Raw genomic sequence first — 25437 nt, forward strand, 5'->3', positions numbered from 1 at the left:
GAATATAGATATACAGGAGAGTTGAGCGGAGAAGAGCCAAATAGAGGTAAATACAGGCATATGTGAGGTGATGCATTTTGGGAAGTCCAATTCTAGAGCCACGAATACTGTAAACGGAAGTGCCTTGGGTAATGTTGATGAGCAGAGAGATCTGGGAGTTCAGGTGCTTTGTACCCTGAAGTTGGCTGCACAGGTGGATCGAGTGGACAAGAAATAATATGGCATGCTTACTTTCACTGGACCGGGCATTCAGTATAAGAGCTGACAGGTCATGCTAAAATTGTGCAAGATTTTGGTTCAACTGCATTTAGAATGTTGTGTACAGTTCTGGTTGCCAAATTACCAAAATGATGTGGACGTTTAGGAGACGGTGCAGAGAAGGTTTATGAGGATGTTGCCTGGTATGGAAGATGCTAGCTCTGAAGAGAGGTTAAGTAGGTTACATTTGTTAACATCAGAAAAAACGAGATTGAGGGCGACTCGATTGATGTCTGCAAAATCATGAAGGGTATAGCCAGGGTGGATAGGGATAAGCTTTTTCCCAAGGTGAGGGATTCAATAATGAGAGGTGACACATTCAAGGTGAAAGGTGAAAAGTTTAAGAGAGATAGTCGTTGGATGTATTTAACACCGAGGGTGGTAGGTGCCTGGATCGTATTGTCAGCAGAGGTCGTAGAGGCACTCACAGTAGATTCATTTCAGGTGCACCTGGACAGATGCATGAGTAGGTGGGGTGCAGAAGGATACAGACGTTTCGCAATTGGGTGAGAGATTTAGACAGTGGATTTGGATCAGCTCAGGCTTCGATGTCCAAAGTGCCTATTCATGGGCTGTAAATTTTCTTTGTTCTTTGTTCTTCTTTGTTACTACTCTGCCAACTTCATGCGACATTGCTGCATCTCAGAGAATGACATTGTCAATTCCAATTATCACAGAGGGAATGAGAATATGACATGTGGCAGTGTCGGAATGAAAGTGATGTACGCTGAGTGTTTACTGGGAGCAAGAGGCTGATGTGGAGAAGATGTGATCAAAAATGGGTCTTACTGTCAAAGTAACAAAACAGCGCATTGTTAAGAAAATTTTCAGTGAATGTTTTCATTTAATCGACCTCTCGCTTCAGGGTCCCCAGCACGCTTCAGCTGAGGTAGTCTGCAGTGCGGGTAATGCTACTGTTGCATCTTAATAATCTAATAAACGGAGACAAATATGATCACTCTCCCCACCTTTGACCAGGAGCACTCCCAGCTTTGGCATTTCTTGCGCCTCTGCGCCATAATAGAAGAAACACGTGCTCACCTTCAAACAATCAATCGATTTTGATACAATGGTTGTGACATCAATTCACATGTAGCAGCTTTTACCACATAGACCAGAGATTATTGGAGCATCAGGCTCTGGAAAAGGATACAGGGCAACACTGAGAAAAAGTAAATTTATTCGAAAATACCTCTTTCTGTGGACTTCTGCATCATTTATTTCACTTGCTCATTTAGCTCTATCTTGTCTATTGTGTGCAGTTCTGCAATTCACATGATAGCACGGATATGATAGCATTGGAAATGATGCAGCAGAGATTTACCAGAATATTGTCTGGGTAGAAGAGTTTCAGTTATGAAGAGAAATTGGATAGACTGGGGGCGTTTTTCTTAGAGCAGAAGATATTGAGAGGAAACATGATTGAGATGTACAAAATAATCAGGAATATAGATGGCATAGACAGAAATAAAGGTTTCTCTTTGATGGTGAGATCGATCACTGGGGTGGGGTAGGGTGGCATAGATTTAAGAATACAAGAGGGAAGATTTGAGTGAATGAGCAGACAAATGTTTTGAAACAGCAATTGAATAAAATCTGAAACTCAGTGCATGCAAAGGTGGCAGAGGCAGAAATCCCCATAACTTTCAGAATTATTCAGATGTGAATTTGTTTTGCCAAGACATACAGTCTATAGGCCAAGTAATTTGAAAAAAGAGTTCGGATAGTTAAGCGTATATTAATTACCAGTATTAACAAATAGGCTTCTTTTTGCATAGAATTCCTGGGTAGTACCACCGCCTGTCACTGCGTGAGGTCGGGTTCAATTCGTTTCCAGGACTTGCGCTTGCATATTGAGAGGGCTCAGTGAGTGAAACTGCACCATTCAGCGTCATAAACCCGCCTTCGATTCAAGTCTTGTGTTACTGACTGTGTGGAATTTGCACACTCCTGCGTTCTCTCTCCCGTGTATGTTTCCTCTGTCTGCTCCGATTGCTCCCCAGAGTGCAAAGGTGTGCAATTCAGGTAAATGGCAAACAAAATCTGAATGGAGTGGAAGTGTCGTAAATAAGAGACAAAAGTCAGAATTCCAGCTCGGGGAAAACAGAATGACCATTTCGGATCAACAGACCCTTCTTCGGAACTGTTTTAAATTCGCAATGTTAACTCTGATTTCTCTCCACTGATGCTGCCTGTCTCGCTGAACTTTTGGAGAAATTTCTATTTTTGTTGGTGTATCACAAGTGTGCGTTTAGAAAGATAGAGTGGGGGAGTATGAATCTCTTCCACGGCACAGTGCAGATTCAACTGGCCACATGGTTTCAGTCTGCACTGTGTCGAATTCCATTATCTCTGAACCTATACATTTTTCTCCTTTTTTTCAGTCCTTTGTTTTCACATCTCTCCTGCCATGTAATTTGCAGAGCAGGACAATCGACGTTTCGGGCATAAACCACCATCAAACCGTTCCCACCTGACGCCGGGAAGATGAACGCCTCATATTCTGCCTTGGGACCCTGCAACCTCACGGGATAAATGTGGATTTCAGCGGCTTCCTCATTTCCACTCCACTCACATTATCACAGTCTGAAACATCCAACTCAGCACAACCCTCAGGACCTATTCATCTCTCCCCCACTGTCTTATCACCTTCTCCCCGCCTCCATCCAACATTCGCTTTCACAGCTACCTTGCACCCAACCCCAACACCCTCCCAATTATCTCTCAGTCCCCACCCTCAAGCCTCATTCCTGATGAAAGATGTATGCCAGAAACGTAGATTCTCCCGCTACATGGATGCTGCCTGACCTGCTGTACTTTTCCAGCATGACACTATCGCCATGGCGAAGATAGACGAGCTCAGTTCAGGCTCTTTGTCTGGGAGCGGAGAAGGCTGAGTGAGGAAGTGATTAAGGTGTACATTAAGGGGATCGGTATGTGTGATAGGAATGAACTTCTTATGGGAAGAGTTAACATCCATGGTTCTCCGTTAAACGCAAGGGAGAGGATGTTCAGAGTAGATATAGGAAGAACGTTTTCATTCTTGAGAGTATTGTATAATTGGAACTCACTGTTTGAACGTATGGTAAAGCTATGAGTCATCAAAACATTTCAGGAGTATTTAGACGAATACTTGAGAAGCGAGAGCACACTTGGATAAGGACCAGTTACTGGCAAGTGGGGTGAAGATGTCTGATGAAAGATCGCAACACTGCACAGAAAATGCTGAGCATGAAAGCATGGGAAGGTTAAAGGCATGGAAACTACTGGCAATCTGTGACGAGGGGTCTCCGGAATGTTACATTCGTCAAAAGGTCACTGGGGCAGGATGGGGCCGCTGTGGCAGGATGGGATAAGAATAGTGGAATGCCCCGACACCAATTAGCAGAGTCAGACTGAGTCTGAAAGGTTACTATGGCAGGCTGAGATAATAACAATTAGTAAAGTCAGCCTCGCCTACTAAATATCATCATGGCAGTTTGGGAAACGTCGTGACAGTACAGACTTAGGACATGACTTTAAATAATTAATTGATAATAGAGTCAGTCTGCTTGAGACACTTTTAGCAGGATATGACATTAAATATCTAATTAGTAGTTAGTAGAGTCAGCTTGGGACAGGAAAACACTGTGATCGATGAGGTAGCTAAATATCTAATCATGACAGGTTAGTCTGGGAAGGAGGTTCATTGTAGCACAGGTGGCAGTAGAACACTTAATAGTTACAGTTGAATAAATTAGGAAAAACTATAGTGGCAGAAGTAGAACGATAATGGGAATTAGCACCATTGGTTTATTGTATAGTTGGAGTGAGGTAATTCTGACTAACACAGTTGGCATTCTGATAAGCTAACAAGACATGATTAAAGAAAAAAGGTATAAAGTGATGGAGTTTAATTCAGATAATGTAAGGTGCTGAATTTTGGGAATGCAAATCTTAGCAGGACATAGACACTTAATGGTAAGACCCTAGGGAGTGTTGCTGAACAAAGAGACCTTGGAGTGGAGGTTCATAGCTCCTTGAAAGTGGAGTCGCAGGTAGATAAGATAGTGAAGAAGGCATCTGGTATGCTTTCCTTTTTTGGTCAGAGTGTTGAGTACAGGAGTTGGGAGGTCATGTTGCGGCTGTACAGGACATTGGTTCGGCCACTGTTGCAATATTGCGTGCAATTCTGGTGTCCTTCCGATCGGAAAGATGCTGTGAAACTTGTAAGGGTTCAGAAAAGATTCACAAGGATGTTGTAAGGGTTGGAGGATTTGAGCTATAGTGAGAGGCTGAACAGGCTGGGGCTGTTTTCCCTGGAGCTTCGGAAGCTGAGGGGTAACCTCATAGAGATTTACAAAATTATGAGGTGCATGGAAAGGATAAATAGACAAAATATTTTCCCTGGGGTTCGGGCAGTCCAGACCTAGAGGGCATAGGTTAGTGTGAGAGGGTTAAGATATGAAAGAGACCTAAGGGGCAAACGTTTCACACAGTGTGTGGTACGTGAATGGAATGAGCTGTCAGAAGATGTGGTGGAGGCTTGTACAATTGCAACATTTGAGAGGCATGTGTATAGGAAGGGTTTGGAGGGATATGGTACGGGTGATTGCAGGTGGGACTAGACTGGTTTGTGATATCTGGTCGGCATGGACAAGTTGGACAGCAGTGTCTGTTTTGATGCTGCACATCTCAATGACTCTATGACTCTATGCCATGGACCCTGAGGTTTGTGCGAGTCCAAAAATTTGTTTTCTAAATGTCACTGTTATTGTTTGCAAATAAAAGATCTACTCCTTGAAAAACTCCGTATCACCTGGTGATTGTCGACATTTTCTCTACAACAACGGCAACTTTGGGTGCAGTAAAATTGTGGCGAGTGCAGCTCTGTGGCGCAATGAAAAGCGTGTTAGATTTCTACAAATTTGGTAACTTTGCAATTCAATGTTTGTGGGTTTGAACCGCACTAGAATTGGTGTTCAGTTCAGTTTTCAGCTGAATCATTGAGTGTTGTGCTGATTCATCGCCAATTCCTGTCGTCTGGTGTTCTTGTCCCTGCTACTGACCAGAGGAAATTCATTACCTTCTTGGTTGTGAGTTTTTACAGAATCATATCGTTTGAAACATGATCAGACCAGAATCAGATGCTCATCCGCAAAACCTGCAAATTTCGTGCAGAAACCCAATGTGCAACGTGTTCTTGGATGTCTGAATGGTGAAGATTATTGACGATTGCAATATATTTCATGTTACCTGTATGAACAGAAATTTTCGATTGCTTAAATGTCTTTATCCCATTGTACGACAGGTTGTTGTGAATGAACTGGGCAAAGACATTGACGTGTTTGGTCAGCCATGATCATATCAAACGGCGGGTAGACAGTGAGAGAATTAATCCCACGCTGTTGGTCTCACTTTTCTCACAAACCAGTTAGTCAGCGAACTGAGCTAACCGACTCCAATTCAATGCAGAGCTAAACCAAACAGATCGGTGCACTTGAATTATATAACATTTCATGTAGAATGAGCTGCTGCACCTTCCAACTCCATTAGCTCTTCTTACACTTAACATTTTCAATTGCAGGTGTTATGCAATTTCTTTCCTATGAATGTTAACCACTTCCAGAGTATTTCCCTTTTGCACCCCATTCCAGGCAGCCCAGAATCACTGTCGCTGTTTAATTCACTCCTTGTGTGCCTGCACACGCTTTTCGAATATTCTGGAATCAGCTCCTAAAATGTTTTTATTTCTGAGAATTCATCTCCGAATGCAATAACTCTCAGAATATAAAATGCCTAACCAAAATTATTTATCGTGCCCTGCTGGGTTTGAAGTTCTAACGTCTAGTTTCCACTCACTGAAACGAGGAAATTTCCCTCATATTTACTCTTAAGATCTGCACATCAGCTGGATAACTTCTATTCGGACACAACAAGTGTTTCCTGATTTCTCCCGCATTATTCTTTATCTAGGCCATCATTCCATTAAACTGCCCCTTTTCTTTTCTGGTGGCTTTATCTCCCAGTAAACCTCATTTCCTTCATTTCGAACGACATGGTATCATGGGCATTTCATTCCTAACGTCTTTGTATTTCAGTAAACGGTGCCCGTGTCATTATTCATGTCATTATATCCCTGCAAATTTCAACCTGAGAAAGGATGCTGGGTCTAATTCAATGCATGAAAACTCATCACTAAGCTGTGCAATCTTATTACCGAAACAGGAAAGGTGGAAGCAATTTCAATTACAGCTGCAACAGAATCGGGTCAAATCGCAGTCACATACTTGACTGTTATTCTTATAGATATTTCTTCTCTATGTGTGCTGAAGTTGCACAGTGAGGGATCAATTACTATTGCCAGACATACATAAGGGGGTGTATGAAATGCTGAAGTTGTGAGACCAGAGCAGTTTTTTATTGACATAGACCATTCACTGTTCGAATATCAGTCTTAGGAATTAGACAGAGAGCGATTTTGAGCAAAATTTGAGCAGGGACGTTTACGCCATGACATAATACCAAATTGTGTGGTTACTTTGTTGTTTACCTCATTTGTGTGTTTTGCCTCATTGAGGATTTTGAAGTTATCCTCTCTATACAAAAGTTTCGTGCTTTTGCACCATTATACAAAAGATGCAGTACAATAACACCCAACGCTGTTTCAGTCTACTTGTACAGATATTGACCCCTGAAAACAGCACTATGAACTTTCCTCTAGTCTGGAAAATAATTTGCTGCATTCCCGCTCTTATGGCTCTTTTCATTCCATCAGCTTCTGTTCTTCACAGAATCCGATTCAGCAGATCTTGTCACTGAGTCATTTCTTTGTATGTGTTCAGAACATGTGAGCGGAATATCACAGTCCATAACCCAGAAGTCAGACCATACTCAGGGAACCGTACTCTGCTCTAGATCATTTCATGAACACCAGGAAGAAATATCTATGATATTCAAAATTTTCTCACCTGTTTTTCAGAAACAAGATAAACAATTCCAGGTTTCTGCTTTTGTTGTCACTTCGACAAGGTTATAATTGCAGGAACCAGTTGAGACTGTCCGCTCTTCCACATCAATTTTCTCCCCAGGAAGTGTTAAGATGATGGTCTGAATGTGATTCTTCGAAAAATAAGAATCTTTTTATCGATTGATTTCTGGTTTAGGGCCGACCAGGCTCCCGCTGGGCCTCCACGCTTGCGCTGATCACAACAGTTTCCCGCAGTCTTCATCGTTTTTGTAGCAAGTACCTTCGAGGATGACATCAAAAGATATTTGCTGTTACTGTATGATACTCTACCAATAGAGACAGCTCTGTCAATGGAGCTGCTCAGTCCGCTGGGATGGGATAATTTCTGCAGTGTGTCCTGCGGATCAGATACAATGCACTTTATCATTTAGATCATACAGAGTGAGAGTGCTCGAAAAGGCCAAGCGAGATTTCCCCACAGGAGTTTATTGTAGGTGGAACAATACCAGTGGCACTACCCTAACCGAGGAAAGAACAGTCTCAGAAGTCCATGTGGCAAGTTTACTTTTCAGACTCTGGTCAGCATGCTCCACGAGCCATGCAGCCTGTGGGCAATAAGCACAATGAAGTTGGTGGTGGATCCCAAAATGAAAGTATAATTCTTCATTAATATGTCCAATAAAATGGAGGTGAGGGGATGGGCATTGTCAGAATGTAGACAATATCAAATACCAAAGCAGGTTATAATCTCATTGAGTAAAATATTTACAACAGTTTTAGCAGTAGTGTTGGAAGTGGGAATAAACTTCAACCCATCAAGGAAAAGCAAATCAACAATGACCAAAACATAATTATAATGCTGACACCTTTGCAACTCACTGAAGTCTTTAAACATCTTTTGCAGTTGGCATTAGGTGGTCAGAGGTCGACTCACACTTGTCAGAGTACATAGAACATAGAAACTACAGCACAAAACAGGCCCTTTCATCCACGATGTTCTGCCGAGATTTAAAACTAATGTAAACTATAATAACAACCTACACACCCTTCAATTCACTGCTATCCATGGGCAAGTCTAGAAGTTGCTTAAATGTCCCCAATAACTCTGCTTCCACCACTACCACTGGTAACGTATTCCATGCATTCACAGCTCTCTGTGTTAAAACAAAAACAACTTCTGACATCTCCTTTATACCTTCCTCCTAATATCTTCAAACTATGAGTTCTCATACCAGTCAATCTTGTCCTGGAGAAAATACTCTAGCTATTGACTCTCTCTATTCCTCTCATTATTTTGTACACCTCTATCAGGTCTCCTCTCTTCCTCCTTCTCTCCAGAGAGATATCCGAGCCTATTCAACATTTTTTCATAAGCCAAGCCCCCCAGTTCAAGCAGAATCCTGGTAAACCTTCTTTGCACCCTCTCCCAAGCCTCTGTATCTTTCTTACAGTAGGGCCACCAGAACTGGACACAATATTTCAAGTATTGCTTCACCAGGGACTTGTAGAGCTGCAGCAAAACCTCACGGCTCTTAAACTCTATCCCCCTGTTGATGAAAGCCAACACTCCATATGCTTTCTTAACAACCGTATCCACTTGTATTACAACTTTGAGGGATCTATGTACTTGCACATCCAAATTCCTCTGTTCCTCCACACTGCCTTAAATCCTATCTTTAGTCCTATATTCAGCATTCGAGCTCCACCTTCGAACATGCATCATTTCGCATTTATCCAGGTTGAACACAATCTGCCATTTCTCAGCCCAGCTCTGCGTTCTGTCTATGTCGCGCTGCAGCCTACAGTAGCCATTTATACTATCGCTGACACCTCCAAACTTTATGTCATCTGCAAATTTACTAACCCTCCCCTCAACCTACTCATCCAAGTCATTTAAAAAAACTACAAAAAGCAGAGGCCCAAGTACAGAACCCTGGGAGACCCCACTCAACACTGTCGTCTAGGCAGACTACTTTCTATCTACAGCCACTCTCTGCCTTCTGTCAGCCAGCCAATTCTGTGTATATCTGTTTAATGCCTGGAAACAGAGTGTTGATGGAGGGTTGTCTGTTTATGTCTGATTAATGGTCGGTGATAGGGGGTGGTGCAGGGTTGTGTGTGTTTTTCTGTATATATCTGCTTAATGACATGAGACAGACTGGTGGTGGTCGAATGCTGTGTTTGTGTATTTATGTGCATATCTGCTCAATGGAAGGATAACAGGGCAGTGGTGGAGGGTTGTGTGTGTGTGTTTCTGTGTATATCTGTTTAATGGCACGAGATAGTGTTGTCCTGGAGGGGTGTGCCTGTGATTCTGAGTATGTCTATTTAAGGGCTGGAGACAGGGTGGTGGTGTGTATGTTTCTGTGTATACCTGTTCAGTGGCAGGAGACAAGGTGGTCATAAAGGGTTGTGTGTGTGATCCTGCATAGACCTGCTCAATGGCAGGAGGCACGTTGTTCATGGAATGTTGTGCTTGTATGTGTGTGTTTCTGCGTGTATCTATTTAATTGCAGGATATAGGGTGGTGGTGGAGGATTGTGTTTGCATGTGCATTTTTGTGTATATATGTTTAAGGGCAGTAGGCAGGGTGGTCGTAGAAGTTTGTGTGTGTATATTTCTGTGTATAACTGTGTTTGATGAGAGGAGACATGGTGGTCAAGGAGGTTTGACTGAGTGTGCATGTGTGTTTCTGTGCATATGTGCTTAATGGCACGAGACAATTTGGTGTGTGTATGTTATTGTGTATATCTGTGCAATGGCAGGAGGCAGGGTGTTCATGGAGTGTTGTGCATGTGGGTGTTTCTGCGTATATCCTTTATAATGGCAGGAGACAGGGTGGTGTTGGATTGTAGATGCCTGTGTTTCCGTGTCTAAGTGCTTATTGGTAGGAGACACGTTGGTGGTGGAGGTTTGTGTGTTTGTGTTTCTGTGCATATCTGTAAAATGGCAGGAGACAGGGTGGTGGTGGTGGAGGGGTATGTGTGTGTTTCTGTGTATATCTATTTAATACCAGGAGACAGAGTGTTGGTGGAGGGTTGTCTGTTTGTTTGTTTGTTTTTCTGTGTCTGTCTGTTTAATGCTGGTGTTAGGGTGGTGGTGCAGGGATGTGTATGTTTTTCTGTAAGTATCTGCTTAATGACGGGAGACAGACTGGTGGTGGTGGAGGGTTGTGTGTGTCTGTTTCTTTGTGTATCTGATTAATTGCAGGAAACAGTGTGGCGGTGGAGCGTTCTGTATGTATATGTATTTCTGTGTATATCTGTTTAAGGGCAGGAGACAGGGTGATGGTAGAGGGATGTGTGCGTGTTTCTGTGTATATCTGTTTTATGGGCTGGAGAGAGTGTGGTGGTGGAGGGGTGTGCGTGTGTGTTTCTGTGTATATCTGATGAACGACAGGAAACGGGGTGGTGGTCAAGAGATGTGTATGTGTTTGTGGTTGTGTGTTTGTGTATATACCTGCTTAAAGGCAGGAGACAGGTGGTAGTGGAGAGTATTGTGTCTGTATTCCTGTATCTATGTGCTGACGGCAGGAGACAGGGTGGTGGTGGACGGTTGTGTATGCATGTGCGTTTTTGCGTAGATCCGTTTAAGGTCAGTAAGCAGGGTGTTCATAGAACATAGAATATAGATCATTATGGCGCAGTACAGGCCCTTCGGCCCTCAATGTTGCGCCGACCTGTCATTCCAATCTGAAGCCTATCTAACCTACACTATTCCATGTACGTTCACATGCTTGTCCAATGACGACTTAAATTTACTTAAAGTTGGCGAATCCACTACCATTGCAGGCAAAGCATTCCATACCCTTACTACTCTCTGAGTAAAGAAACTACCTCTGACATCTGTCCTATATCTGTCACCTCTCAATTTAAAGCTATGCCCCTCGTGCTTGCCGTCACCATACTTGGAAAAATGCTCTCCCTGTCCACCCTATCTAATTCTCTGATTATCTTATATGTCTCTATTGAGTCACGTCTCAAACCTCTCTCCAACGAAAACAGCCTCAAGTCCCTCAGATTTTCCTCAGACGACCTTCTCTGCATACCAGGCAACATCCTAGTAAATCTCTTCTGCACTCTTTTCAAAGCATACTTCTTATACTTCTTATATTGCGGTGACCAGAACTGTACACAATACTCCAAGTGCGGCCGCACCAGAGTTTTGTACAGATGTAGCATAACCTCATGGTTTCAGAACTCGATCCCTATATTAATGCCTTCTAACAACACAGTCAACCTGGGTGGCAACTTTCAAGGATCTGTGTACCTGGACACCGAGATCTCTCTGCTCATCTACACTACCAAGAATCTTAACATAAGTCCAGTACTTTGAATTGCTGTTCCTCTGACAAAGTGCATCACCTCTCACTTGTCCACATTAAACTCCATTTGCAACCTCTCAGCCCAGCTCTGCAGCTTATCTATGTCTCTCTGTAACCTCTTTCGTCACTATCCACAACTCCACCGACGTTAGTGTTGTCTGCAAATTTACTAACCCACCCTTCTACTCTCTTATCCAGGTCGTTTATAAAAATGATGGACAGCAGTGGACCCAACACCGACACTTGCGGCACATCACTAGTAACTGAACTCCAGATGAACATTTCCCATCAACCAGCACCCTCTGTCTTCTTTCAGCCAGCCAAGTACTGATCCAACCTGCTATATCTCCTACAATCCCATTCCTCCGCATTTTGAACGATAGCCTACTGTGGAGAATCTTATCAAATGCGTTGCTGATATCGATTTTCACCACATCATCTAGTTGACTCTCATCTACCTGTTTGGTCACTTTCTCAAAGAACTCAATACGGTTTGTGAGGCACGACATAACCTTCACAAAACCGTGCTGACTCTCCATTATCAAATTATTCTTTTCTAGATGATTGTAAATCCTATCTGTTATAACCTTTTCCAACACTTTACCAATAACTGAAGTAAGGCTCACTGGTCTATAATTACCAGGGTTGTCTCTACTCCCCTGCTTGAACAGGGGAACCACATTTGCTATCCTCCAGTCTTCTAGCCCTATTCCTGTCGACAATTACGATTTAAAGATCAATGCCAAAGGCTCGGCAACCTCCTCCATTGCTTCCCAGAGGATCCCAGGCTAAATCCCATCCGGCTCAGTGGACTTATTTATTTTGACACTCTGCAGGATTTCTAATACCTCTTCATTGTGAACCTCAATCCCACCTAGTCTAATAGCCCGTATCTCAGTATTCTTCTCGACAACATTGTCGTTTTCTAGAGTGAATACTGTCGAAAAATATTCATTTAGTGCTTTCTCCAGCTCCTCCGACTCTTCACACAACTTCCCATTAATATTCTTGATTGCCCCTAATTTTACTCTTGTCATTCTTTTATTCCTTAAATACCTATAGAAAGCTTTATGGTTTACCCTGATCCTATCGGTCAACAACTTCTCATGTCTCCTTCTGGCTCTTCTGAGCTCTCTCTTTAGGTCTTTCCTGGCTACCTTGTAACCCTCAAGTGCCCTAACTGAGTATTCACATCTCATCCGACCGTAAGCCTCCCTCTTCCTCTTGACCAGAGATTCCATTTCCTTCGTAAACCACGGCTCCTGCGCTCTACAGCTTCCTCCCTGCCTGACAGGTACATATTTATCTAGGACTCTCAGGAGCGTTTCCTTGAATAAGCTCCACATTTCTAATGTGCCCATTCCCTGCAGGTTCCTTCCCCATCCTATACTTCCTAAATCTTGCCTAATCGCATCGTAACTGCCGTTCCCTCAGCTGTAAATTTCGTGGAAGTTGTGTGTGTGTGTATTTCCGTGTATAACTGTTTGATGACAGGAGACAGGGTGGTCGAGGAGATTTGAGTGAGTGACTGTGTGTTTCCGTATATATGTGCTTACTGGCACGAGACAGTTTGGTGTGTGTGTTTTTGTGTATATCTGTCCAATGGCAGGAGGCAGCGTGTTCATGGAGTTTTGTGTGTACTTGTGTGCGTGTGTGCGCGCGTGTGTGTGTGTGTGTGTGTGTGTGTGCGTGTCTGTATGTATGTGTGAGTTTCTGCATATATCTTTTTCATGGCAGGAAACAGGGTGGTGGTTGAGGGATGTGTGTGTGTTTGTGTGTATGTCTGCTTAAAGGCAGGAAACAGGGTGGTGGTGGATGGTTGTGCATTGGGTTCAGTGTCTACCTGTTTAATGTCAGGAGGCAGGATGGTCATATTGGGTTGTGTGCATGTGTGCCAATGTGTATATCTATTTAAGGGCTATAGACAGGGTGGGAGTGGAGTGTGCTGTGTGTGTGTTTCTGTGTATAACTGTTTAATGGCAGGTGGCATGTTGGTGTGGAGGGTTGTGTGTGTGCTTCTGCGTATATATGCTAAATGGCAGGTGACATGATTCTGTGTGAGTGTTTCTCTGTATACCTGCTCAATGGCAGGAGACAGGATGGTCATGGAGGGTTGTGTGTGTTTCTGCGTATCTCTATTCAATGTCAGGAGACAGTGGTGTTGAAGGGTAGAGTGTCTGTGTTTCTGTGTCTGTGTGCTTAGTGGCAGGTGGCAGGGTGGTGGAGGATTGTGTATGTTTCTGTGTATACCTGTTTAAGGTCAATAGACAGGGTGTTCGTAGAAGGTTGTATGTGTGTTTCTATGTATATCTGTTTGATGGCAGGTGACAGGGTGGTGGTCGAGGTTGGTGTGTGTGTGTTTCTGTGTATATATGTTTAATTGCAGGAGACGTGGTGGTGCTTGAGGGTTGTGCGTGCGTTTCTGTGCATATCTGCTTATGGCAGGCAACAAGATGTTGGTCGGGGGTTTTGTGTGTGTTTGTGTGTGGGTGTTTCTGTGTACATCTGTTTAATGGCATAAAACAATGTGGTGGTTAACAATTGTGTGTTTGTGCATTTCTACGTATATCTGTTTAATCGCAGGGGACAGGGTTGTGGTGGAGGGTTGTGTGTGTTTCTGTGAATGTATGTTTAATGGCAGGAGACAGGGTGATGGTGTCGAGATTAGTTTGTGTTTCTGTTTGTATCGGTTTAATCGCCAGAGAGAGTGTGATGGTGGAGGGTTGTGTCTGTGTGTGTTTATGTGTATATCTGATCAACGGCAGCAAACGGGGTGGTGGTGGAGGGTTCTGTATATGTGTGTGTTTCTGTGTATATCTGTTTCAGGGCAGGAGACATGATGGTGGTCAAGGGTTGTGTGTGTGTGCTTTTGTATATATCTGCAAAATGGCAGCAGAACAGGGTGGTGGTGAACAGACGTGTGTGTGTTTGTGTGTATATCAGTTTAATGTCAGCAGACAGGGTGGCGGTCGAGGATTGTGTGTGTGTGTGCTTTTCTATGCATATCTGTTTAGTGGCAGGAGAAATGGTTGTGGTTCAATTGTAGAGTGCGTGTTTGTGTGTATATCCACTTAGTGGCAGGAAATAAGGTTTTGGTGGAGGACTCTGTGTGTGTTTCTGCATATATGTATTTAATGGCTGCTGACAGGGAGGTAGTGGGGATTTGTGTGTTTCTGTATATATATATAAATTGAATTGCAGGAGACAGGCTGGCAATGGAGGGTTGTGTGTGTGCTTCTGTGTACATCTGTTTTCGGGCAGGAGACAGGGTGATGGTTGAGGGTTGTGTGTGTGTATTTCTGTGTATATCTGCTCAATGGCACGAGAACAGTGTGGTGTTGGAGGGTTGTGTGTGTGTGTGTGTGTGTGTGTGTGTGTGTGTGTGTTTCTGTGTATATCTGTTTAATGCCAGGAGACAGAGTGTTGGTGTAGGGTTGTCTGTGCGTTTTTTTTTGTGCCAGTCTCTTTAATTGTCGTTGATAAGGTGGTGGTGCAGGGTTGTGTGCGTTTTCTGTATATATCTGCTTAATTACAGGAGACAGAGTGGTGTTCCTGGACGGTTGTGTGCATGTGTGTTTCTGTGTATATCTGTTTAATGGCAGGAGACAGGGTGGTGCTGAAGATATGCGTGTATGTTTCTGTGTACATCTGTTTATTTGCAGGAGACAGGGTGTTGGAGGAGGATGGTGTGTGTGTTGTTTCTGTGTATATATGCTTAATTTCAGGAGACAGGGTGGTGGTGGAGGGATTTGTATATGCGTTACTGTATATATCTGTTTATGGGTAGGAGATGGGGTGTCATGGAGGTTTGTGTATGTGTGTGTGTTTCTGTGTATATCTGTTTAAGGACTGGTGACAGGGTGGTGGTGGAGGGTTGTGTGTGTATTTCTGTATATCTCTGTTTAATAATAGGAGAACAAGGTGGTGTTGGAGGATTGTGTGTGTGTTTCTGTGTATAACTGTTTAATAGCCGGAGACAGTGTGGTGCTGGAGTTTTGTGTGTGTATTTCTGTACATATCTGTTTAATTACAGGAGACAGGTGGAGGGTTGCGTGTGTGTTTCTGTGTATACCTGCTCAATGACAGGACACAAATTGGGTGTCAAGGATTGTGTGTGCGTGTGTGTGTGTTCTTGTGTATATCTGTTTAATGGCAGAAAACAATGTGGTGGTGAAGGGGTTTGTGTGTGTTTCTGTGTATATCAGTTTAATTGCAGGAGACAGCGTGGTGGTGAAGGGTTGTGTGTGTGTGTTTCTGTGTATGTCTATTTAATGGCAAGAGACTGGGGGATGGTGTCGAGATGTGTGTGTGTTTCTTTTTATACCTGTTTAATTGCCGGTGAGTGTGTGATGGTAGACCATTGTGTGTGTGAGTGTGTTTGCGTGTGTTTCTGTGTAGATCTGTGTAATGGCAGGAGACAGTGTGGTCGTGAATGATTGTGTGTGTGTTTCTGGGTATATTTGTTTAATGGCAGAAAACAATGTGGTAGTGAATAGTTGTGTGGGTGTGTGTTTCTGTTATATTTGTTTAATGGCAGGAGACAGGAAGGTGTTTTAGAGATTTGTGTGTGTTTCTGTGTATATCTGCTTATTGATCGGAGGCAAGGTGTTGGTGAAGGGTAGTGTGTGTATGTGCTTCAGTATATATCTGCTTGATAGCGTGAGACAACGTGGCGGTGGAGGCTTGTGTTTTGTGTTTTAGTGTATATCTGATTAGTGGCAAGAAACAGGGTTTTGGTGGAGAGTTGTGTGTGTTTCTGTGTATATCTACTTAATGGAAGGAGACAGTGTGATGATGGAGGGTTGTGTGTGTTTCTACATATATCTGCTTATTGGCAGGAGACAGGGTAGTGGTGGAAGGTTGTGTGCTGGTGTTTCTGTCTATAACAGTTTAATAACAGGAGACAGGTATTGGTGCAGGTTGGTGCGCATGTTTTTCTGCACTTTACGTGAACCGTGCAATTTGCTGCAGGGACATTCACGCCTTGACACGAGCCACAATGATAATAACTGAGTTGGAAACGTGTTGGAACTGAGTTGGAAGAGTGTCTTTTTTTTAACCTTTTCAAGATGTCAATTACAGCAACGCGCTGTTGGAAACAGAAAGGTGAAAGGTACAATGGCTTCAACTTTCAGTGCTGAATGCCACGGAGCCGCAGGAGGGGTGAATGTGGCTTGTTTCTGTAGTGTAGCAGTCATCACGTTCGCCTGATGCGCGAAACGTCCCCAGTTCGAAAGTGGGCACAAACTGCTTTGTACTACAACTGCAGCCTTTGACATCGTCAAAAACCGAGTTTTCTTGCTTGCTTTCCCATTTGCAAACCTGCCGTCGAATTTGCTTGAACAAATCTGCTCTCGAAGTGAACTGCAATACAATCCCATTTAAATACTGTAGAAAGAATTGTAAATGATGATATGCCTTTTGAGAGTGTAGTTACACCCTTCTGATGCTTCCACGAAGAATTACCGCATTTGCATTCCTTGCGCAGGCGGCCCGGTTCAAAGACAGGGAAGAAGCTGATGTGCTGGTGTCACAGTGCACCACGGATTCCTCAACTAGTCTGTCTGTCAAATGTATCCCAAAGTCGTTTCTGAAAGACCTCATTTGGAAGGTGTCTGTCGTTATTCAACGTGTGAGAATTGGCACCAGAGGTCCTGAATCATGTTTTGGAGCAGTTCGCACGTTAGTGGCTCATTCAATCAGCAACAGCAATGAAAGAAATTCCACTCTCAGAGGAACCTCTGGACCTGTGCTTTCATAGCGTCGCTAGTATTAAGGTGCGCCCCGAGATCTAAGCCAGGTTGGAACGGAAACGGAGGAATCGACAGAGAGGCTACAGAATGACATCGCATCCATTTGGTTTTCATTAAATCACTGACGAGCAGGAAAATGTAAACGGGGAGGGCGAGTGGGGAAGTGAGGCAGTTGCAGCTCTGGAGAAAGTCCTTCGTTGTGATTCACTCAGCAACCAGAGACGTGACGGTGACTCAGGCGTGAGAGCTCTTCACATCGTGAACAAAAAGCAATCAAGGGCAGTTAGCACCTCTTCCGGAGTGGGGGTGGGGTGAGGTAATTACCTTTTGACTTCTGTTACTATGTTCGGAAACTGCCTTTTGGATTGAGGTGAAGAGAAACTGCATTTCTAAAAAGCACCATGGAACTTGTTAAACTTTATTGAGTCGCTTATTCTCATCGATTCCCACACAGGTTTCCAACTCAGTTGGTATCCATGAGGCTCATGTCCAGGTGCAATCTGCAGCAAATTGCACGGTTAGGTAAAAGGCAAGGAAAGTGGCATCTCGAACCGGCCCCGAGATCAGACCTTCCTCACAATGTAATCTGTCCTTCTCGGATTGTAATGCTACCTCCGGTTTTAGGGTGGAACATTCTTTGGGAACCTTATTCTGCAAAACAGACACAGTGACTGAAACTATGCTGCACGGTATGATTTGGGACACGGCCTGCTCAGCTTTGTGCATTTCCCCTGTAGTCCGGTGTGTTTCATGTTCCGTGTAAACGTGAAAGTTGTCCTGTTTCGAGCAATGGGTGAAATCATTGAGCAAAGCAAGAATCGAAATTGCAGTAATGTCAAGTAGCTCATGGTAATTTGACCCAATCATAATCGATCATATATTCTCACGCACTCACAGATACATCTGTAGCTGAATCGAAGTCTGAGAAGATAGACTCAGTTTACCAGTGATTTTTGTCTGGATTGATGGGCTATCGTTAACTGCTGAGAAATTGATATTGTAGACGGGCACATCCCAGCAGCTGTGCGAGTCGGAGAGGGATCATGGAACCCTTTTCACGTGAGTTTACATCTGTTGTTATGCAGGAACACAATTGGAAGTGCAAGAAAATGGAGTCGTGGGCGTGTTGGTAGTGTGGCCGAGCGGTCGAAGGCGCTGGATTAAGGCTCCAGTCTCGACAGAGGCGTGGGTTCGAATCCCACCGCTGCCATTTCTGCGGAGCAGCTAGTTTAAATGCTGTTTCGATCCCCTGCGGCATTTCTGTTTAAAACAGAAGCAAAATGAGTTTGCTTCCCGGGGAATTGATTGTGGTGTTGGTAAGTGCCGAATTTTCCAAAGTGTCTGTGCTGTCATGCTCGTGTTCGCCTCCCGCGCGGAAAATCGCCAGCGGCTCGACTGTTGCTTTCTGTTCCAGGCAAGTTGAGCTTTTACTGGAACCGAATGGAGACTGCTATTTCATCGTTGTTGCGAAACAGAGTCCTACGGTGACTCGACTCGTCGTTATTTGGTTTTCTGGCCAATGAGAAAATCGTTCCAATGTATTTCGATGTCATATGTTATTGAATTTCTCCCACTTCCTTCATTTCAGTCCTGGAGTCATCGGAAGGGAAAGGTAATCTAATCGAGACTGTGATTGGTGAAATTCACTTTTTATGGCCCATTCTTATTATGTTCTTTTTTTGTCTCTTTGCAGCATTGTCTGGGAAGTGGTGGTGCACTCAGGCTCCAGTATGTTTGAAAGAGTAGTTTGGAATTGCCCTGTTGTTAGTTGTGTGATTACGTTATGGCTCATGCCCCCTGACTGTCTCACATTTAGCATTCATGCTCGCTGTGTCTGAAAATGCATTTGGTTTTCCCGTTTTGTTTGTGTTCCGTGTTAAATGCTTTCTGTTTTGCGATTCGCTCAATACATTACGAATTAACAGGGTTTCTGAGGTAACTTCCAGCTGCAAAAATCCTCAACTGAGAATCTGGGAAATTTTCACGGAGTATGGTCAGTCGGAGCAAAAGTAAGGAAGTCGTTCGTTTCTGCAGTGTTTCACAATGCTACCTTTCCCGTGAGCAGTCGAACAGACGAAAAGATTTTGCCACAGACTGCGACGGTAAGCTCCGCAAAAACGTAATTCTTTAAAGCAGGTGTAAGCGACACAACGTTATTGGGGTACACCGCGTGGAAACAGATACTTCGGTGTATCTCGTCCATGCTCACCACATAGCCAAAATTAAACAAGTCCCATTAAACAACGAGCTAACGGAAACAGAAAGGTGAAAGGTCGAATGGCTTCAACTTTCAGTGCTGGATGCCACTGAGCTGCAGCGGGGACGACCGAGGCTTGTCTCTGTAGTGTAGTGGTCATCACGTTCGCCTTATACGCGCAAGGTCCCCAGTTCGAAACTGGGCAGAAACTGCTTTGCTCTTCAACTGCAGCCTTTGACATCGACAAGAACGGAGCTTTCTTGCTTGCTTTCCCATGTGCAAACCTGCCTCCGAGTTTGCTCGAATAAATCGTCGCTCGTAGTGCAATGCAATGCCGCTCCGTTTAATTACTGTGCAAAAGCATTGTAAAGTTTTTCTCCAACCTGGTTCTGATCATATGCCATTCTGTTTGAGAGTGTAGTTACCCCCTTCTGATCCTTCCACGAAAAGCATTACCGCATTCGCATTCCTTGCGCAGGCGGCCCGGTTCAAAGACAGGGAAGAAGCTGATGTGCTGGTGTCACAGTGCACCACGGATTCCTCAACTAGTCTGTCTGTCAAATGTATCCCAAAGTCGTCTCTGAAAGACCTCATTTGGAAGGTGTCTGTCGTTATTCAACGTGTTAGAATTGGCACCAGAGGTCCTGAATCATGTTTTGGAGCAGTTCGCACGTTAGTGGCTCATTCAATCAGCAACAGCAATGAAAGAAATTCCACTCTCAGAGGAACCTCTGGACCTGTGCTTTCATAGCGTCGCTAGTATTAAGGTGCGCCCCGAGATCTAAGCCAGGTTGGAACGGAAACGGAGGAATCGACAGAGAGGCTACAGAATGACATCGCATCCATTTGGTTTTCATTAAATCACTGACGAGCAGGAAAATGTAAACGGGGAGGGCGAGTGGGGAAGTGAGGCAGTTGCAGCTCTGGAGAAAGTCCTTCGTTGTGATTCACTCAGCAACCAGAGACGTGACGGTGACTCAGGCGTGAGAGCTCTTCACATCGTGAACAAAAAGCAATCAAGGGCAGTTAGCACCTCTTCCGGAGTGGGGGTGGGGTGAGGTAATTACCTTTTGACTTCTGTTACTATGTTCGGAAACTGCCTTTTGGATTGAGGTGAAGAGAAACTGCATTTCTAAAAAGCACCATGGAACTTGTTAAACTTTATTGAGTCGCTTATTCTCATCGATTCCCACACAGGTTTCCAACTCAGTTGGTATCCATGAGGCTCATGTCCAGGTGCAATCTGCAGCAAATTGCACGGTTAGGTAAAAGGCAAGGAAAGTGGCATCTCGAACCGGCCCCGAGGTCAGACCTTCCTCACAATGTAATCTGTCCTTCTCGGATTGTAATGCTACCTCCGGTTTTAGGGTGGAACATTCTTTGGGAACCTTATTCTGCAAAACAGACACAGTGACTGAAACTATGCTGCACGGTATGATTTGGGACACGGCCTGCTCAGCTTTGTGCATTTCCCCTGTAGTCCGGTGTGTTTCATGTTCCGTGTAAACGTGAAAGTTGTCCTGTTTCGAGCAATGGGTGAAATCATTGAGCAAAGCAAGAATCGAAATTGCAGTAATGTCAAGTAGCTCATGGTAATTTGACCCAATCATAACCGATCATATATTCTCACGCACTCACAGATACATCTGTAGCTGAATCGAAGTCTGAGAAGATAGACTCAGTTTACCAGTGATTTTTGTCTGGATTGATGGGCTATCGTTAACTGCTGAGAAATTGATATTGTAGACGGGCACATCCCAGCAGCTGTGCGAGTCGGAGAGGGATCATGGAACCCTTTTCACGTGAGTTTACATCTGTTGTTATGCAGGAATTGAATTTCTGCAAGAAAATGGAGTCGTGGGCGTGTTGGTAGTGTGGCCGAGCGGTCTAAGGCGCTGGATTAAGGCTCCAGTCTCGGCAGAGGCGTGGGTTCGAATCCCACCGCTGCCATTTCTGCGGAGCAGCTAGTTTAAATGCTGTTTCGATCCCCTGCGGCATTTCTGTTTAAAACAGAAGCAAAATGAGTTTGCTTCCCGGGGAATTGATTGTGGTGTTGGTAAGTGCCGAATTTTCCAAAGTGTCTGTGCTGTCATGCTCGTGTTCGCCTCCCGCGCGGAAAATCGCCAGCGGCTCGACTGTTGCTTTCTGTTCCAGGCAAGTTGAGCTTTTACTGGAACCGAATGGAGACTGCTATTTCATCGTTGTTGCGAAACAGAGTCCTACGGTGACTCGACTCGTCGTTATTTGGTTTTCTGGCCAATGAGAAAATCGTTCCAATGTATTTCGATGTCATATGTTATTGAATTTCTCCCACTTCCTTCATTTCAGTCCTGGAGTCATCGGAAGGGAAAGGTAATCTAATCGAGACTGTGATTGGTGAAATTCACTTTTTATGGCCCATTCTTATTATGTTCTTTTTTTGTCTCTTTGCAGCATTGTCTGGGAAGTGGTGGTGCACTCAGGCTCCAGTATGTTTGAAAGAGTAGTTTGGAATTGCCCTGTTGTTAGTTGTGTGATTACGTTATGGCTCATGCCCCCTGACTGTCTCACATTTAGCATTCATGCTCGCTGTGTCTGAAAATGCATTTGGTTTTCCCGTTTTGTTTGTGTTCCGTGTTAAATGCTTTCTGTTTTGCGATTCGCTCAATACATTACGAATTAACAGGGTTTCTGAGGTAACTTCCAGCTGCAAAAATCCTCAACTGAGAATCTGGGAAATTTTCACGGAGTATGGTCAGTCGGAGCAAAAGTAAGGAAGTCGTTCGTTTCTGCAGTGTTTCACAATGCTACCTTTCCCGTGAGCAGTCGAACAGACGAAAAGATTTTGCCACAGACTGCGACGGTAAGCTCCGCAAAAACGTAATTCTTTAAAGCAGGTGTAAGCGACACAACGTTATTGGGGTACACCGCGTGGAAACAGATACTTCGGTGTATCTCGTCCATGCTCACCACATAGCCAAAATTAAACAAGTCCCATTAAACAACGAGCTAACGGAAACAGAAAGGTGAAAGGTCGAATGGCTTCAACTTTCAGTGCTGGATGCCACTGAGCTGCAGCGGGGACGACCGAGGCTTGTCTCTGTAGTGTAGTGGTCATCACGTTCGCCGTACACGCGCAAGGTCCCCAGTTCGAAACTGGGCAGAAACTGCTTTGCTCTTCAACTGCAGCCTTTGACATCGACAAGAACGGAGCTTTCTTGCTTGCTTTCCCATGTGCAAACCTGCCTCCGAGTTTGCTCGAATAAATCGTCGCTCGTAGTGCAATGCAATGCCGCTCCGTTTAATTACTGTGCAAAAGCATTGTAAAGTTTTTCTCCAACCTGGTTCTGATCATATGCCATTCTGTTTGAGAGTGTAGTTACCCCCTTCTGATCCTTCCACGAAAAGCATTACCGCATTCGCATTCCTTGCGCAGGCGGCCCGGTTCAAAGACAGGGAAGAAGCTGATGTGCTGGTGTCACAGTGCACCACGGATTCCTCAACTAGTCTGTCTGTCAAATGTATCCCAAAGTCGTCTCTGAAAGACCTCATTTGGAAGGTGTCTGTCGTTATTCAACGTGTTAGAATTGGCACCAGAGGTCCTGAATCATGTTTTGGAGCAGTTCGCACGTTAGTGGCTCATTCAATCAGCAACAGCAATGAAAGAAATTCCACTCTCAGAGGAACCTCTGGACCTGTGCTTTCATAGCGTCGCTAGTATTAAGGTGCGCCCCGAGATCTAAGCCAGGTTGGAACGGAAACGGAGGAATCGACAGAGAGGCTACAGAATGACATCGCATCCATTTGGTTTTCATTAAATCACTGACGAGCAGGAAAATGTAAACGGGGAGGGCGAGTGGGGAAGTGAGGCAGTTGCAGCTCTGGAGAAAGTCCTTCGTTGTGATTCACTCAGCAACCAGAGACGTGACGGTGACTCAGGCGTGAGAGCTCTTCACATCGTGAACAAAAAGCAATCAAGGGCAGTTAGCACCTCTTCCGGAGTGGGGGTGGGGTGAGGTAATTACCTTTTGACTTCTGTTACTATGTTCGGAAACTGCCTTTTGGATTGAGGTGAAGAGAAACTGCATTTCTAAAAAGCACCATGGAACTTGTTAAACTTTATTGAGTCGCTTATTCTCATCGATTCCCACACAGGTTTCCAACTCAGTTGGTATCCATGAGGCTCATGTCCAGGTGCAATCTGCAGCAAATTGCACGGTTAGGTAAAAGGCAAGGAAAGTGGCATCTCGAACCGGCCCCGAGGTCAGACCTTCCTCACAATGTAATCTGTCCTTCTCGGATTGTAATGCTACCTCCGGTTTTAGGGTGGAACATTCTTTGGGAACCTTATTCTGCAAAACAGACACAGTGACTGAAACTATGCTGCACGGTATGATTTGGGACACGGCCTGCTCAGCTTTGTGCATTTCCCCTGTAGTCCGGTGTGTTTCATGTTCCGTGTAAACGTGAAAGTTGTCCTGTTTCGAGCAATGGGTGAAATCATTGAGCAAAGCAAGAATCGAAATTGCAGTAATGTCAAGTAGCTCATGGTAATTTGACCCAATCATAATCGATCATATATTCTCACGCACTCACAGATACATCTGTAGCTGAATCGAAGTCTGAGAAGATAGACTCAGTTTACCAGTGATTTTTGTCTGGATTGATGGGCTATCGTTAACTGCTGAGAAATTGATATTGTAGACGGGCACATCCCAGCAGCTGTGCGAGTCGGAGAGGGATCATGGAACCCTTTTCACGTGAGTTTTCATCTGTTGTTATGCAGGAACACAATTGGATGTGCAAGAAAATGGAGTCGTGGGCGTGTTGGTAGTGTGGCCGAGCGGTCTAAGGCGCTGGATTAAGGCTCCAGTCTCGACAGAGGCGTGGGTTCGAATCCCACCGCTGCCATTTCTGCGGAGCAGCTAGTTTAAATGCTGTTTCGATCCCCTGCGGCATTTCTGTTTAAAACAGAAGCAAAATGAGTTTGCATCCCGGGGAATTGATTGTGGTGTTGGTAAGTGCCGAATTTTCCAAAGTGTCTGTGCTGTCATGCTCGTGTTCGCCTCCCGCGCGGAAAATCGCCAGCGGCTCTACTCTTGCTTTCTGTTCCAGGCAAGTTGAGCTTTTACTGGAACCGAATGGAGACTGCTATTTCATCGTTGTTGCGAAACAGAGTCCTACGGTGACTCGACTCGTCGTTATTTGGTTTTCTGGCCAATGAGAAAATCGTTCCAATGTATTTCGATGTCATATGTTATTGAATTTCTCCCACTTCCTTCATTTCAGTCCTGGAGTCATCGGAAGGGAAAGGTAATCTAATCGAGACTGTGATTGGTGAAATTCACTTTTTATGGCCCATTCTTATTATGTTCTTTCTTTGTCTCTTTGCAGCATTGTCTGGGAAGTGGTGGTGCACTCAGGCTCCAGTATGTTTGAAAGAGTAGTTTGGAATTGCCCTGTTGTTAGTTGTGTGATTACGTTATGGCTCATGCCCCCTGACTGTCTCACATTTAGCATTCATGCTCGCTGTGTCTGAAAATGCATTTGGTTTTCCCGTTTTGTTTGTGTTCCGTGTTAAATGCTTTCTGTTTTGCGATTCGCTCAAAACATTACGAATTAACAGGGTTTCTGAGGTAACTTCCAGCTGCAAAAATCCTCAACTGAGAATCTGGGAAATTTTCACGGAGTATGGTCAGTCGGAGCAAAAGTAAGGAAGTCGTTCGTTTCTGCAGTGTTTCACAATGCTACCTTTCCCGTGAGCAGTCGAACAGACGAAAAGATTTTGCCACAGACTGCGACGGTAAGCTCCGCAAAAACGTAATTCTTTAAAGCAGGTGTAAGCGACACAACGTTATTGGGGTACACCGCGTGGAAACAGATACTTCGGTGTATCTCGTCCATGCTCACCACATAGCCAAAATTAAACAAGTCCCATTAAACAACGAGCTAACGGAAACAGAAAGGTGAAAGGTCG

General features: G+C 44.3%; 4 non-coding genes across 4 annotated transcripts; all 4 read left to right on the forward strand.

Annotated features, from left to right (window-relative positions):
• The first annotated feature begins 18412 nt into the window (after positions 1-18412).
• On the forward strand, positions 18413-18494 carry trnal-aag (transfer RNA leucine (anticodon AAG)). Its single transcript has one exon. It is a non-coding gene; the product is annotated as a tRNA-Leu (tRNA).
• Positions 18495-19619: 1125 nt separating this feature from the next.
• Positions 19620-19692, forward strand: trnai-uau (transfer RNA isoleucine (anticodon UAU)). The gene has a single exon. It is a non-coding gene; the product is annotated as a tRNA-Ile (tRNA).
• Positions 19693-21349: 1657 nt separating this feature from the next.
• Positions 21350-21431, forward strand: trnal-aag (transfer RNA leucine (anticodon AAG)). Its single transcript has one exon. It is a non-coding gene; the product is annotated as a tRNA-Leu (tRNA).
• A 2858-nt stretch (positions 21432-24289) lies between these two features.
• trnal-aag (transfer RNA leucine (anticodon AAG)) lies at positions 24290-24371 on the forward strand. The gene has a single exon. It is a non-coding gene; the product is annotated as a tRNA-Leu (tRNA).
• The last annotated feature ends 1066 nt before the right edge of the window (positions 24372-25437 follow it).

The sequence above is a fragment of the Chiloscyllium punctatum genome, chromosome 18, assembly GCF_047496795.1.
Source record: "Chiloscyllium punctatum isolate Juve2018m chromosome 18, sChiPun1.3, whole genome shotgun sequence".
In the NCBI taxonomy this organism is placed as follows: domain Eukaryota; kingdom Metazoa; phylum Chordata; class Chondrichthyes; order Orectolobiformes; family Hemiscylliidae; genus Chiloscyllium; species Chiloscyllium punctatum.